Raw genomic sequence first — 16,633 nt, 5'->3', positions numbered from 1 at the left:
TCTAATTCTAACTTATCAAAGTCATAGAATCTACCTACACCAATGGGCCTAGAAGACCATTTTTCATAAAAAGGTATTGTTCAGGGAAGGATCAATCAACAGAGGGAACTTAGATTTAGACACAGAAAGATTTCGAGACTTTACCCTTTTGTTGAAACTGACTTCTTTGACAGAAGAACGTTCTTGAGAACGTTCTGATCTTTCAGACATTTTTCTTTTTCCCTTCCTTCTGGCGAGAGGGACTTCTGGAGAATGTTCTGGATTGGCTTCATCAATTTCCTTCTCCTTTTCTTTGTCACACAGAGGTGGAGAAGCTTCCCTTGGAACTTCGATTGGAGAGGGAGGCTTTTCAGGAGAGACTTCAACAGCTATTGATTGTGATTTGATTACAACACAATCAGAGGGATTTTGAAGTGATGTATCTTCCTTATTTGGAGGATCATTTGTTTCCTCATTTGTAGAGAGAGGATTAGTTTCCTTAGGAGTAGGAAGAGGAGCGACATTCTCAGAAGTAGGAGTAGGTTGTTGAGCAATTTCCTTTTGGACAACATCATCATCGCTGATTACATGCACTGTGTTGTCTAGTACATTAGTCTTCTTCTTTCCCATTAACCTTTGCGATTTCCTTGGAGCTAAATTTGGGGCTGAGGTCACTTTCTTTGGCTTAGATTTAAGGTGAGGAGGGGTTTGATTCAAGTTAGGAGCCGAGGCTTGAAAGAGAGGTGGAAGCATGAAGTTTAATGGCATGGCCCTTACTGGAAGAGAGGGTTCGGTTGGAGTGGGTTCAGGAAGTGAAGAAGGTTCTTAAACAATGTTAAGGTTTGAAGATTGTTTAGGGTTAGGCTCGGTTTGAGGAGAAGAGTGAGGGGTTGCTTCGTTTGGAGTTTGATAGTCTGAGGATTCCGGTGAGGCTGGTGGAGGGTTCGTCGGAGAGGAGGCCGTGACGGTGGTGAAGGTGGTGATGGAGAGCGAGGTGGAGAGGGTGATGGTGAGGGAGTTCTGAAGTTAACATGGTTTCCTTTTGTTCTTGCCATTGTTATGGAATAAGAAAGGTTTGATTTTGATGGAAGAAGATTTTGAGTTTTATAGAAGATGAAAGGATTTGTTGATGGTGGTTTTGCAGAAGAAGAGAGAAAAAGTTGCGGTTTAGGGTAGAGAGAGGGAAGTGAAAGTGATTTGATTTAGAGTGGTATTGGAAACATGAGAGAGTTCAAGTGGGCCTTACTTAGTGATGTGATTAGCATCCAACTTGTGTTGGGCAGTGTTAAAATATTGTTAGAACAATCTAATGATGATTTTAGTTCACTTAACTAGAGAAGTACAACTAAATTTTTTGAACGTGAGCCCCACATATGCACACATAGAGAACACACAAAAAGAATGTTCTAAAGACATTCTAAGAATTTACATCCTATTTTTTATGAGGATTTTGAATAATATTTAATTTATCTTTGATAAAATTAAATCTATCCTCAACAAGAGGTTTAGTGAAAATATCAGCTAACTGATTTTCAGTGTCTACGAATATTAATTCGATTTCACTTTTATTCACATGATCTCTAATAAAATGGTGTTTTATTTCAATATGCTTTGATCTTGAATGCTGAATGGGATTTTTTGATAAATTTATAGCACTTGTATTATCACAAAAGACAGGAATATTTGTGTACCTTTTTGAGAAATCTTCGAGTTGATTTATGATCCACAATACCTGGGAGCAACAATTTGCTACTGACAGATATTCTACTTCAGTCGTTGACATAGCAATTGTGTTTTGTTTTCTGCATGACCAACTGATAAGTGCATTCCCGAGGAACTGACATGCTCCACTTGTGCTTTTTCTTTCAATTTTGTCTCCAGCGTAGTCAGCATCACAATAGGCTACAAGATCAAAAGAAGAACCTTTTCTATACCAAAGGCCAAGATCAGTAGTACCTACTAAATATCTGCAAATTATTTTTACTGCCGTTAAATGAGATTCTTTTGGAGCAGTTTGAAAACGTGCACACAAACCAACTGCAAAGACAATATCTGGTCTACTAGCAGTTAAGTATAACAGGGAACCAATCATTCCCCTGTATTCTTTGTCAAAGATATTTTTTCCGTTTTCATCCTTATCTAAACTTGAGGAAGGATGCATGGGAGTAGCCATAATTTTGGCTTCATTCATTTTATATTTTTTAAGGAGATCTTTAATATATTTTTCTTGACAAATAAATATTCCATCATTTTCTTGTTTAATTTGTAAACCAAGAAAAAATCTTAATTCTCCCATCATACTCATTTCAAATTCACTTTGCATGAGATTGGAAAATTCTTCACACATTTTTTCAACATAGATTGGAAAATTCACTTTGCATGATGTCATCAACATAGATTTGGACAATTAAAAAATTTGACTCATCGTCTTTTCTAAAAAGTGTGGTGTCAATTTTTCCTCTAGAAAAATTATTTTTGATTAAGAATGTACTTAACCTTTCATACCAAGCTTGTGGAGCTTGTTTAAGACCATATAATGCCTTTGTTAGTTTAAACACATGATTAGGTTTGTCAGTGTTTTCAAAACCAGGTGGTTGGTGCACATAAACTTCTTCGTTTAAGAATCCATTTAAAAAGGCACTTTTTACATCCATTTGAAATAATTTAATATTTTTATAAGATGCATATGCAATAAGAATTCGTATTGCTTCTAACCTGGCTACTGGAGCGAATGTTTCATCGTAGTCAATACCTTCTTGTTGATTGTAGCCTTGTGCTACTAATCTGGCTTTGTTTCTGATGACTTTTCCTTCTTCATCCAGCTTATTTCTAAATACCCATCTTGTTCCAATTATGGAATGACCTTGAGGTTTAGAAACAAGATTCCATACTTCGTTTTTCTCAAATTGAGAAAGTTCTTCTTTCATGGCATTTACCCATGATTCTTCACATATAGCTTCATGAATATTTTTTGGTTCAATATGTGAGATCATTGCCATGTTGTTGTTGTTATCTTTGAAGGATAGTCTTGTTCTAATCCCAACAGATGTATTTCCAATAATTTGTTCTGGAGGATGATCACCAACAAGCTTCCAACTTTTTGGAGGAGTTTGAGATGAAGATGCTTGATCTATATTGCTTATAGTTTCTTGATTTGTCAAAATTTCCTCATCATCTTCTTTGTTAGTGACTAAATCATCAAACTCATCAAACACAACATGCATGCTTATTTCCATGGTTTGATTTTTTAGATTAAATACTCTGTAACCCTTAGAATTTGTTGCATATCCTAAAAAGATTCCTTTATCTGATTTAGAATCAAATTTTCCTAGGTTTTCTTTATCATTTAAAATATAACAAAAACAACCAAAAATATGAAATTAAGAAATGTTTGGTTTTCTGTTTCTCCAGAGTTCGTAAGGGGTTTTGTTTAGAATTTTTCTAATAGAAACACGATTTAGAATATAGCAAGATGTGTTAATGGCTTCAACCCAAAAATATTTTTCAACATTTGATTCATTAATCATTGTTCTTGCCATTTCTTGTAGGGTTCTATTTTTTCTTTCAACAACTCCATTTTGTTGGGGAGTTCTTGCACAAGAAAAATTGTGTGAAATACCCTTTTTATCAAAGAATGTTTTAAATGATAAATTTTCAAATTCACCTCCATGATCACTTCTGACGGAGATGATGTTTGATTCTTTTTCATTTTGAACAAGATTACAAAAATTTTCAAAAGCATTAAAAGTTTCGTCTTTGTGTTTTAAAAATAAAACCCATGTATATCTGGAGTAGTCATCGACTATAACAAAACCATATTGTTTTCCAGCAAGACTTGCAGTTCTAACGGGTCTAAATAAATCTATGTGAAGAAGCTCAAGAGGTTTTTTAGTGGAAATAATATTATTTGATTTAAAACTACTCTTGACTTGTTTTCCTTTAGTACATGCTTCACATATCTTATCTTTCTCAAAATTGATTTTTGGAAGACCCCTTACCAAGTCGAGTTGTGATATTTTTGAAATAGTTTTCATACTTATATGTCCATCTCTTTTAGGCCAAATCCATTTGTCTTTGTCAATCGACATAAAGCAAGATTCAGTTGGAAGGTCATCTAAGTATAAAACATAAAGATTTTTCATTCGAGAAGCAGTGAAGAAAATATTTCCCGTGGAAACCTTTTTGACTTCACGTATGTTAGGTTTAAAAGTCACTTCAAAGTCACTGTCACATAATTGACTTATGCTTAGTAGATTGTGTTTTGAACCTTCAACATATTGAACATCTTCTATTTTAGCAGAGTTATTCTTACCAATAATACCTTTACCTTTGATTTGACCTTTGTCATTGTTACCAAAGGTTACTGCTCCTCCTTCTCTTTTTATGAAGGAGATAAAGCAGTGTTTGTCCCCTGTCATGTGTCTGGAACAGCCACTGTCCAAGTACCATGGCTTTTTCTTTGCATTTTGAGAGGATTCCTGCATTTTGAGTTAGTGGTTTCTTAGGTACCCCAGAGTCTGTGGGTCCTTTTTTGTTAGTTTTCAATAACTCAAGATTTCTAATCTTGAGAAAACAATCAACATCTAAGTGACCACTTCTTTTACAAAAAGTACATTTTTTAAAGAAGGTTCTTTCTTGGTGTTGAAGAGAATGTTCTTTCATTCTTTTCTTTTGAAAGCACATAGATTCACTATGTCCATTTTTGTTACAGAATGAACATCTTAATTTGTCTTTTCCTGGTATAAAAATGTTTTCATATATTTTTTTATGTTTAGAAGCATCAAAACCTATACCAGTATGACTGTTCATTCCTACTTGAGATCCTATAATTTTTTGAAAAGTTTCAGTTGATTTAATGAAAAGAGTTAGATCGTTTCTCAAACTGTTGATTTCATTTTTTAGAAAAATGTTTTCATTTTTAGTGTAAATAGGATTTTGAGTTTTGCTAAGATCTTTCATTTTTTCATTTATTTGAAAATATGAGTCTTGCAAACTTTGAATGATTTTCTTTTGATCATCGTTCATAGTTTGAAGTTTTTCTTTTTCTTCTTTTATTTCATTCATTTCTCTTTGTAAAGAATAACATTTGTTTGTTAGAAAGTTTGAGTCAAATAAAAGACTGTCAATTGTATTTTCTAATTCATTGTTTAAAGGAGCTTTGTCGAATAGAATTACCTCTTCGTTATCTGAGTTTGCCATCAAACATATGTTTGCTTCTTCTTCTTTTTATTCTTCTTCTTGTGGTTCTTCAAGATCGTCTCATGTCATTAATGCCGTTTTCTTAAAAGGAGATTTTTGGTTCCTTTTGTTTTGTGGACATTCATTTTTATAGTGACTTAGCTTGTTGCATCCAAAGCAGGTTACTTGATTTTTATCAACTTCCTTCTTTGAGTTGTCTCGTCTGGTTAGGAAGTATCTTTTGATTTGGTTTCTTCTTTTCATCATTCTTTGAATTTTCTTTGATATTAGAGCTAGTTCAGCTTCCGCTTCTTCTTGAACAATCTGTTCTTCTTCTATTTCTTTTTCCTCAATTTGTGAGGATATTTCATCTAGATTGTCTTGAGTAGCTTGAGATGCTTTAAGAGCAATCATTTTTCCCTTCCTCATCGGTTTGTCTTCTTGAAGTAGAACTTCATGAGATCTTAGTGTCCCAATGAGATCTTCTAAAGCCAAAGTATTCAGATCTTTGGCTTGAGTGATTGCTGTAACCATAGGTCTCCACGTGCTTGGGAGACATCTTAGTATTTTTCTTATTCTGTCATGAGGGGAATATATTTTCCCTAATGACCTTAATTCATTTACTATTGAAGTAAATCTGGAATACATTTCATCAATGTTTTCCTCTTCATTCATTTCGAAAATTTCAAATTTTCTTACGCCAATATCTATTCTTGTTTCTTTTACATGGCTTGTTCCTTCATGGTGAATTTTTAAAGTGTCCCAAATATCTTTTGCAGTATTGCATTCATATATTCTTTCACTTTCTTCCATGGTTAAAGCACATTGTAAAAAGAGTTGAGCTTTAGAGTTTAAGAGAACTCTCTTTTTCTCGTCATCAGTTCATGATGCCTCAGATTTGATAGTCACTACAGCTGTGACTGCATCAGTGGTTTGTGGTATGAAGTTACCGTCAGTGACAACTTTCCACATGTTTATACCTTGAGATTTTAGGAATAGTTCCATTTTCCCTTTCCAGAAGTAATAGTTCTTTCCATTAAATAATGGAGGCCTAGTACAAGAAAGTCCTTCTGGTATGTAAGACATTGCTTCTTTCTGAATCTTTTTCTTTAGCACGTGTTAAGTGATTTATCTTTTTCAGAAACCAGGCTCTGATACCAATTGAAGTAGCAATAAACGTCACAAGAAAGGGGGGGGGGGGGGGGGGGGGGGTTGAATTGTGACCCTTTTAAAAATTATTCCTGTAAGTTAAATAAAAATATATGCTCAAGAAAATCTTGGTTAGTGTTAGTAATAATAAAATATTATAATATTAGGACCAGAGAACTCTGGATAATAAAATAAATAAAAGGACCAGAAAGTTCTGGAATAAAAGACTGAAATAAATAAAGCAGTAAAGGACCAGAAAACTCTGGATATATAACTGAAATAAATAAAGCAGTAAAGGACCAGAAAACTCTGGATATATAACTGAAATAAATAAAACGATAAAGGACCAGAAAACTCTGGATATATATAACTGAAATAAATAAAGCGATAAAGGACCAGAAAGTTCTGGATAATTATTAAGTGGTAGGTTAATTATTTAATTTTAGTTTTAAGGACCAGAGCACTCTGGAAAATTAATATATTTAATTATAGTTATATGTGACGGCCAGAAATTAAGAGATGAGAGAAGGGAGAGAACGCAAGAGATTTATCCTGGTTCGCCTAACCGGCTACGTCCAGTCCCCACACTACGTGTGAGATTATCCACTATAGTATCCTGCTATCAGAAACTTCTGAATAGCACTATAATTTGTTGATCACACCAGATCAGTCCGTTACACTCTGTATTATCAACCTCAGCAGGCTTCTACTATTCTTGATCACACAAGAAAAGTTCTATCTCAAACTATTAAGCCTAATAGACTTGAAATCTAGTTACAATTTGTATGGTGGTGGGTGTTGGTAAAATATGGAATCTCAAAAGAGAAAAAGTATCTCACGTGGAGATTTCAAAATAATATCTCAAAGAGATATTTTAAATACAAACTCTCAGGGATATCTAAGATTTAAGAAGAAAGATATGTGTAGCTTGCTTTGTTGTTGTTGTTGTTGAAGAGCTTGAGAATATTTCTTTTGAATATTCACGTGAATGAGAGAATGGAATTCTTGTGTGTAAGCTCTTGAAGAATTTGTCTTGCTATATGCTTGTATTTATAGAGGCTTGATTTGTGAAGCTCACTTGAAATGTACATGAACATACAGCTGTGAAGCTTGTACGTAAGAAACAACCCATGTGCTCTTGATTTTGTTGCTAGATGCACAAGTGTTGCAAAAAATGTGTTATTCCAAGTGAAGAATGTTCTGAAGAACATTCTCTGATTTCTAGCCTTTTGAAGACAGCCCACGTGAGGTTGTAATACAGTTGTGCATGAGTTGTAATTGGCTGTGTTTGAATGACAACATCCTTATCCATATTTGTAGTTTCACCAGAATGTTCTCAAGAACATTCTTTCTTTGTAAAACAGCTTTGTTTCTTCTTTTTCTATGGTACGTGCTTTTCCATTTCTTTTATAAGTGCAAAGTCTTTATGTAATCATATGATATTCTATTTATGTCATGTATCCCAAGTATCTTCTTTTGGTGAGACATAGAGAATATTTTGCTTCTTGTTTTTGTACCAAAAAGTCCATTTATGTCCTTTTGCTTAATTGCTTTGATAAGGACGTTTTTAACTTGTCTTGTGAGCAAAGAACCTTCTTCTTATGTTAAGAACATTCTCATGAAACATTTCTCACAAAATTCATTAGTAGATAACAAGTTAAAAAATAAGTATTAAATGTTTGTAATCTTTAAAACATCAAATAAGGATTTTGTCCTCAACAGAATTCACTAATCTACTTATTATCTTTTTACCCTCTTGGGTATATAGTGATAGCACTTGGGGGAAATAGTGATCAGTCTTATTGGGAAAAAGACATCAAGATCCCTTGAGGTGAATTTAAATTTGGTTCCTTTTATACCCTCAGGGTGATTCTTTTTACCCACAGTAAAAATATTTTGGGAGTAAAAGGAAGCAAACCCAATTTTACCTCAAGGGATGATGTCTTTTTCCCCAACTCGTCTTACCACTATTTCCCCCAAGAACCGACCACTATATACCTAAAGGGGTAAAAAGAGCCTAGAGACTATAGAAGAAAAAAAGAAGAAGAGAAAGAGGGGGAGAGAGTGGGAGGAGATAATGTGAAATGGTGTGAGGAAATGAGGAAGTTTGTGAGGGTATTTATAGGTAGGAATGATAACCTAGTTTGTATCTACCATAAATGTGGTAAAAAAAAACTTGTAAATTGAATGTTAAAAACCTGACCAAAGTGAAGAAAAAAAAACGTTTGTTCTTCAGTTCTGACCACCGACCAACTTGCGTGAGTTAACTTGCGCAAAGACTCAGTGGTGCGTGACTTAAGTCACGCAAAGATTATAAGGTGTGTGAGTTAAGTCATGCAGCGTGACTTAACTCAGGCAGGGGTATATTTGGAAATCATACTGGACGTGAGCAAAATGTGTTGGGGGAAGAGCAGAAATCTGTTTTAAAATAGATAAATTTTGTTATCTTTTCTTCTGTTGTACTGTCTCATGAACTTGTGTTCCTTGATGCTTACATTACACATGAATCGGAAATACGTATCACTAAAATTTAAACTTATGAACGTAGCAATATTCATCACTTTTTCTACACAAGAATTTTCATCCTACAACTTCTTTCCGTTCTCTTGTTCGTAAACACTAATTCCAACATTTATTTCTCGTTCCCAAAATCAATTCCTAGGTTTGAATTGAAAACGCACCTGATTGGAAGATTGAGAAGAAGAAATGAAGAATGCATTGCATGCAACAAGGAGTTGGAACAGAGTTTTTTTCTCCCTTTTCTTTTCCTGTTCAGTTTTTGTACGTGTGAGAGGGTAAGAGAAGGAAAAAAAAATGGATTTTTTATTTTATTTTTAATAATGGTTTGTTCTATTTTTTATTTTTTATTTTTTGAGAGAATGGTTTGTTCTATTTATATGTCTATAGTGAATACCCTCACATATGAATAAGTGGAATGTTTTAGTTCGAACTCAACCTGGATATATTATGTAATATCTTTTTAGTTAGACTCAGACGAAATTTCTAATTGACTTTAAGAAATGAGAATAATTTATTTTACTATATTTTTGGCTATGAAAATATGTTTAGCTGAGTCTTCGTCTATGGTGGTGGAGTCATAAATGTTATGTCGTTTCTAACATTAAAAAAGTTGGGAAAGAACATGGATGTCGTTTCCTGCAAAATAGCTATTTTGTGTCTAGCTACCACAATAAAATATATTTATCTACCTTATTTGTACAAAATCGAGAGAAATAAAGTACTCAAAAGATTACCACTTGTTTAAAAGATTTATTTTGTCTTATATTGACATTTTCGATATCTTATGCAAGATATTATTAGCAATGAATTGTAAAGATAAACCAAAAAATAAAATTACCTAGTTGTTTAAATTATAAATATAAATAAAGTCAATTATAGATGATGACTTTGACTCTTTGAAGTGTTGTTGAGCTCATTTCTTTTAATAAATAGCTATTTTTTTGTGTTACTTTAATTTACATTTTATATTAGTAAAATGATTGTGATTTTTTTTATTACGAATTAAATTTAATATATATATATATATATATATATATATATATATAAATATATATATAGGTTTTGCTAGAAGCCACCCATGAAAGTGTCTTTTAGCAACTCACACCTCAAGGTGTGCTTTCCACTTTTTAGTTATAACTTTGTTAAAAGACACCTTCATAAAAGATGTCTTCTAGCAAAACCACATATATATATATATATATATATATATATATATATATATATATATATCTGTGTGTGTGTGTGACCACCCCATATAAATTTGGCTAGCTTAGCCGCTGGTTGATCCCAACTAACTTTTTTTTTTTTTGAGAGAAGTAAAATTATAGCATTTCATTCATCAAAATGTGTTCAATACAATATGTGTTGGAACAAAATGTGTTTAACAATGAACCTTAAAGAGTTTTGATGATAACAAGGTATTAAAAATTGTAAATTGGACTAGCTAATATTTGTTCAAGTGTACAGGACCATAATTATAAAGTTACATCATCATTGGTTCTGAATGAGCAAATAAAGAGCAAAAGAAAATGAAGCTTAGATGATTCTGAAGGCAAAGCGCTCCTGAAGTCAAGCTGCTCCTGAAGAAATAGCGCTCCTGAAGTAAAGCTGCTCCTGAAGAATAGTGCTTCTGAAGACAAGAGGTCCAGAAGCCACATCATCAGAAGCTGCGTCATCAGAAGCTGCAGAAGTCATATCATCAGAAGTTGCATCATCAGAAGCTGCCTCATCAGAAGCTATTTCACCAGAAGCTGAATCTCAACTGGATTTACAAAAGATTCAAGAATTGAAGAATTATCAATGCAAAAGCTGTCTATTGGATTCGAAAACACAAACAAAGGATTAGTGGAATTTTGCAACGGTCATTTCAAAGGTGTTTGAAGGCTTGTGCTTGCAATTTGGACGAAAGCGTTGACATTGTACTTTGTACGAATTGTACAACCACGTTCTCCACTACTCTGTTTTGTGTCCACGCTACAAGACAAGAAAACAGCTCCAGAATACAGCTTCGCCTGCATAGATGTTCCTTTGGATAAGGAATGGATTTCAAATTGGTTCTTCGTAGGACAACAGCCAAATCAGGCAAAAGATCATTGGTGAAAGATCAAGCTTCAACAAACGACTCTTTGGTGTGCTGGCAATTTCACAACGTCTCTTTCACACCTCTATATAAAGGAGTGAAGACCTAGAGATTTGGTAATGCAAGAACGCTGAACGAAAGACTCACAAGATTTTCACAAGTACCAAACCTCTGCTGAAATTGTTCTGCATTCACTTAGAATTTCTGTGTCTCAAAGTCATATCTTAGAAATTCTTAAGTCCATTGAGTCTGTATCTGATTTGTATTGTGAGCACCTCTGATTGTATATCAAGTGTTCAACCTTAAACAATTTTCTGTGTAATTTTGTTTAGTTAGGAAGTCTCTTGCAGTTGTGCTTGAGCAGGAAGTCTCTTGATTGTGTTCTTGAGCAAAGGAAGTCTCTTGCTTGTGTGCTTGAGCATTGGAAGTCTCTTGCTTGTGTGCTTGAGCATTTGTAATCAGATATTACTCATAGTGAAATCTCCTTGGAAGTGCAAGGGGGACTGGACTACTTCCGGATTGTGGAAGGAACCAGTATAATTGCTTTGTGTCGTTCTTCTTCTCTCTCTCTGTTTTATTCCGCTGCATTTAGATTCTGATTATCACTTCAGAAGCTGTCTCACCTAGCTTCTGATCAGTGTGTTCAGTTTTTAGGAGAAACGAAGAATTTTTCAAAACACAATTCAACCCCCCTTCTTGTGTTTTTCTCACCTTCAATATGGTATTTCTACCAATATTTGGAAACTAGCCGATAACAAGGCCGCTTTTGCTAAATTATGAGCAACCTCGTTTGCTTGTCTCCGCACAAACTCGACACGTGAGTTTTCATAGAAATTACTACAGAGAGATTTACAATGCTCAATTATACTCCCAAATTCCGTGACATCGCAATTTCGGGAGTCGAAACTATCAACCACTCTCTTAGCATCCATCTCAAAATCCACAGGTCCTAAATTTAAATTATGCACCCAATCTAGAGCCGACAAAAGTCCTAAAGCTTCTCCAATGTGCACCTCACAAATGGGACTAAAAAATTCTTGCTTAGCCAGAACAAATGTACCATTTTCATCTCTGATACACATTCCTATTCCAACCATATTTGAAACCTCAAAGAAAGATGCATCAATATTACATTTAAATCGACCTGGAATTGGCTTCACCCATTTAGCAATACACTCTGGTTGTTGATGGGTAGATGAAGCTCCCCGTATAAATTTTGCTGAATTCCAATCATCTAACATGGTCTTTGCACGGTCAAAAACAAAAACCTGCGCATCACTCACTTCGTTCCAAATTTTATTATTCCGTTGCTTCCAAATACTCCATAAGATACAACAAAATAAAGATGCATCATTGCTTGCTAATACCTGTAGCGAATTAAATATAACACCTCTTGCATCTTGATTTTGAGTGAAAAAATTACTTACAGAATGGAAAGCATCCCACATGTGCCATATATTCATACTACTAGGACACTTAAACAGAAGATGCATACTATCTTCTTCACTTGAGCTGCAGAAGGCACAACTAGCTGTGCAGTTCACACCTTTTTCACGAAGTCTGCTACGCGTAGGAAGACAATTTCTACAAATGCGCCAGATCAGATTTTTTATTTTAGGTGGCACTTTGAGCTTCCAAACTAAATCCCATGAACCTTGCATTTTAAAGTGTGAAGTGTCCAACAACTCATCCATGCATAAACGATAGGCACTTCGAACTGAGTAGTTACCATTGTTTTCCTTCTTCCAAATAACATGATCTTCACGCACGGAAGGAAACAAAGGTGTGTTGACAATATGCTCCACAACCTGCTGATTGAAAACCGAATGCAGGAAAGGCAAATTCCAAGATTTATGATTTGGCAATATACAATCTGAGACGCGCAGATTAGCTAGCGTAGTTGCAACATCCTCAAGTGGGTATAACGTAACATTCTCCTTCATCCAATAATTATTCCAAACCGGGATAGACATACCATCACCAATTTTCCACCTACTTTCTGATTTGAGAATGAATTTGGAATTGCAAATACTTCTCCAAACAAAACTTGGGTTGTGCCCTATACTTGCTTCGAGAAAATTACACCGCGGGAAATATCTTGCTTTATAAATTCTAGCAATAAGAGTATCAGGGTTTGTCATAATCTTCCATCCTTGCTTGCCTAACATTGCCAGATTAAAAGTACCAAGACTTTTAAAGCTCATACCTCCATCTTTTTTATGCATTGCTAGTTTATCCCAAGACATCCAGTGTATTCCTCTCTTATTTGATCCAGAATGACCCCACCAAAAAGAATTCATCATCTTTTCAATTTCATCACACAAAGATGACGGAAGAGTGAATAAACTCATAAAATAAGTTGGAATAGATTGCAGTACAGATTTGATCAGAACTTCTCTCCCTGCCTTAGATAGACACTTACTACTCCAAGAATTTATTTTCTTCCAGATTCGATCTTTGATGAAATTGAAGGTTGCTTTCTTACTTCGACCTATCATGGAGGGAAGGCCTAAATATTTGCCTGTGCCTAAAACAGCCTGTACACCAAGGATATTGGCTATGTTGTTGTGATCGGCCCTTGGAACATTTCTGCTACAGAATATTTCAGACTTTTGGAGGTTGACAGCTTGACCCGACGCCTTCTCATAAACCGAAAGAATCTCCCTCATCTTCAAAGCTTGAATCCCAACTAACTTGAAAATGACTAATTTCATGGATGAAGCATCTAACGCCTTGGGAATTCTTATAACCGATGTTGTGGTGGGATTAAATGAAGTGAGATTTGCTTTCATTGTTATATATGGAAAACTTGCATACTCTATCATCCTTGACAAAGACTGGATGCATATAAGTAAATGTGTACATTCTACACATCACCAGAGGCTCATGTTCGGTAGGCGGTAGTGTTGAGAGTGTTGAGGCAGACAAGAATCCTTTCTCATCAGAGGTTAAAATGTTAGAAGTGTTCTTCCACCCACCTAACTTAAGTCCTATTAGTGTTCATAAGGAATATGAAAGAGTGATATTAGCTTGTTAATTATAATTTGAAGTATTCTCAATGTTGGTTTGGAACCTTGGAACATGTTCCTCTCAAAATCTCAAATTTGATTCTTCATGTTACCAATTTCATTAGGCTGGTTTTGACTTCTTAAAAAAATTAAAATTTAGAATAATCTAAAATTATTTAGAGTTGTCATGATATCTATTAAAATCTAAAAATGCTTAAATCATAGAAAAGTGTGGAATGTGTCTTGAACTGTGTATTAAGGAAGTTCCTACAAATGGGTCTATAGTTATCTATTAGCAGTACAAAATTCCTCCTTGTACTTGACATTTGAGACCAATAAAATTGTAAGTTTTCTACAGAGATACTCCCATTCCTTTAACAATAAACGGAGCAAGATTAAGACAACATTTTAAAGCGATAGATGAGTCAGTTTCTATTTTATTTTGTTTTTACTCCCATCCATCTCTGATCTTCGATTACCTAAAAAAAAACTCTGATCTTCGATTATTTTCAGATTATTATTTATCGCCACAAAACTTGAGTACTTAATCGGAGCGGATCTAGATATTCGGTATACGTTTGATTAAAATTTCAAAGAAACAATAATGTAAACTATATTAAAAATAAAAAATAATAATGTTTGATGCAATACAATTCAATGAAAATCATCTCCTATCCATTTGTTAAAAATACGCTAAAATAACATCATTGTTAATTGTTAAAATAACATTTCTTTTAATTGTTAAAATAACATTTCTTTCTATTTAAGCTACAACACTGTCATTTAGCCACTGATCACCCATTTTATTACATAGTTGACTCTTCACAACTTTCATAGTTGAAAAAACACGCTCAACAATTGCAGTATTTGTTTTCACAAGTTTTGCACAAAGATCTGAAAGCCCTTTCAACTTAGCAAATTTTAGGTCAGGTTGAACTTTCATAACAATATTCCGAAGTTGATGGCGCAACGCCACTTCCAGCACATCTACAAAATCATTTGGATAAAGGTCAGTCATCCTCAATAATTTGTTCGCATCAAAAGCTACAAATGACTTTCAAGACTCAAACATGAAACACATTGTAAAAGTTTGGTTTTTTCTTCATCAAACCTAGCATTGAGCTCCTGCAACTGCAAATATAAACACTATACAAACAATCATTCTTATAATGATGCAAATTAGAAACACTAGAAGTTGAAGAGCGATGTCTAAGTTTCTTCCTTTACACATACGGTGCATCCATATCAAGCACGTCAATAATAACATATTATTATTTGTATTTTCCAAAATCTCGACCATCATTGTAACACCCCCGATTTTGATCTAAAGACATTACGTCTATTTTTTTCATTTAGAAAAGAGGACTATTTTTTTCAATAATAATTCCTAACATAAACTTATACAAAATTTCGTAAGGTAATTTAGTTAAAAGTCTTAAAATAAACAACCTTTAAAATTATTAAAAATTACAATCCAATCAAAAACTCAACTTTGTCTCCCGTACGCGCCACAAGCACACGTCATCTCTTCTTTGGTACCTAAAATGTTAGTCTTCAACATCCATGAAATAAAATCAATAATAAATTAAGATATCAAATAAGAATATACAACCATCATCTAGGAATTGTGCTAAGACATTTCATTTTACTTTATTTTAAACACACGACCCAATTTTCTTCTTCTTCTTCTTCTTCTTCTTCTTCTTCTTTTTCTTCTTCTGAAGACGACAAAAGAGTCAATGCAAAAGCATGAAATGTAAGTAGACCATGATCCCAATGGGCATAACAATTTTAATCGCTCCATTTGGCACTTAATAATGAATCGTCACATTTGGCATTTAAAATTGAATTGCCTCATTCGACACTTAATAATGAATCATTCCATTTGACACTTAAAATTGAATTGCCCCACTAGAACAAAACTATATGGCATGCATGCTATGTAATCTTTCTTTAAATTACAAACTCTTCGGACTCTTAAACCACATAATTTAACAATTTCACATAATCATTAAAACTTCAAAATTAAGAAACTTTCACACAACTTTTAAACCACATGCACAACAAAAATCACTTTAACTCATCAGCATGTCCCATTTCTCAAATCATCACCATCACATATTCATCAAATCCCCTACTTTAATAAAATGCAAGTCACCAATTATTATATTTATCAACCACAAAATTAAAAAATTAAAACATAGTAAATCTTTTCACTTATTCATTGACTCAAGAAGCATATCAAAATCAGTATCATATATATTATTTTCATGTAAATCATGGTAAGGACAAGAGCCCTTACCTAATAAGCTTTCATTCCTAATCCTATAGAATCTAGCACAAACTCTAAAGATCCAGAAGAGAATTTGCAAAGAGATTTGGACTCGAGCTTCAGTAGAAGAATATTCACGATTAGAATCAAGGTGAAAAAGAGTGATAGAAAAGAATCGTTGAAATATCTTAACTTTACCATACACAGTTTTTGAAAAGCAAGAAACTTTGGAATTTTGGATGGACAATGTGACGATGATCAATGTTTAGGCATGTGACTTGTGTGATAGTATGAGAATAAAAAGAAAATAGGGACAGAGTGTCCAAAACCGAGATTTTGGGACTAATATCTCAAACTTGTGTTTGATTATGCATACCAGGGAAGAATAAGATGGAATTAAAGGTGTAGAGTCAGCATGAGATTTAAAGTGGCAAGTGACAACTAAAG

The sequence above is a fragment of the Medicago sativa genome, chromosome 8 (assembly GCF_051527215.1).
Source record: "Medicago sativa cultivar Bolivia chromosome 8, Bolivia_mono, whole genome shotgun sequence".
Lineage (NCBI taxonomy): Eukaryota > Viridiplantae > Streptophyta > Magnoliopsida > Fabales > Fabaceae > Medicago > Medicago sativa.
This window is presented reverse-complemented; position numbering follows the sequence as displayed.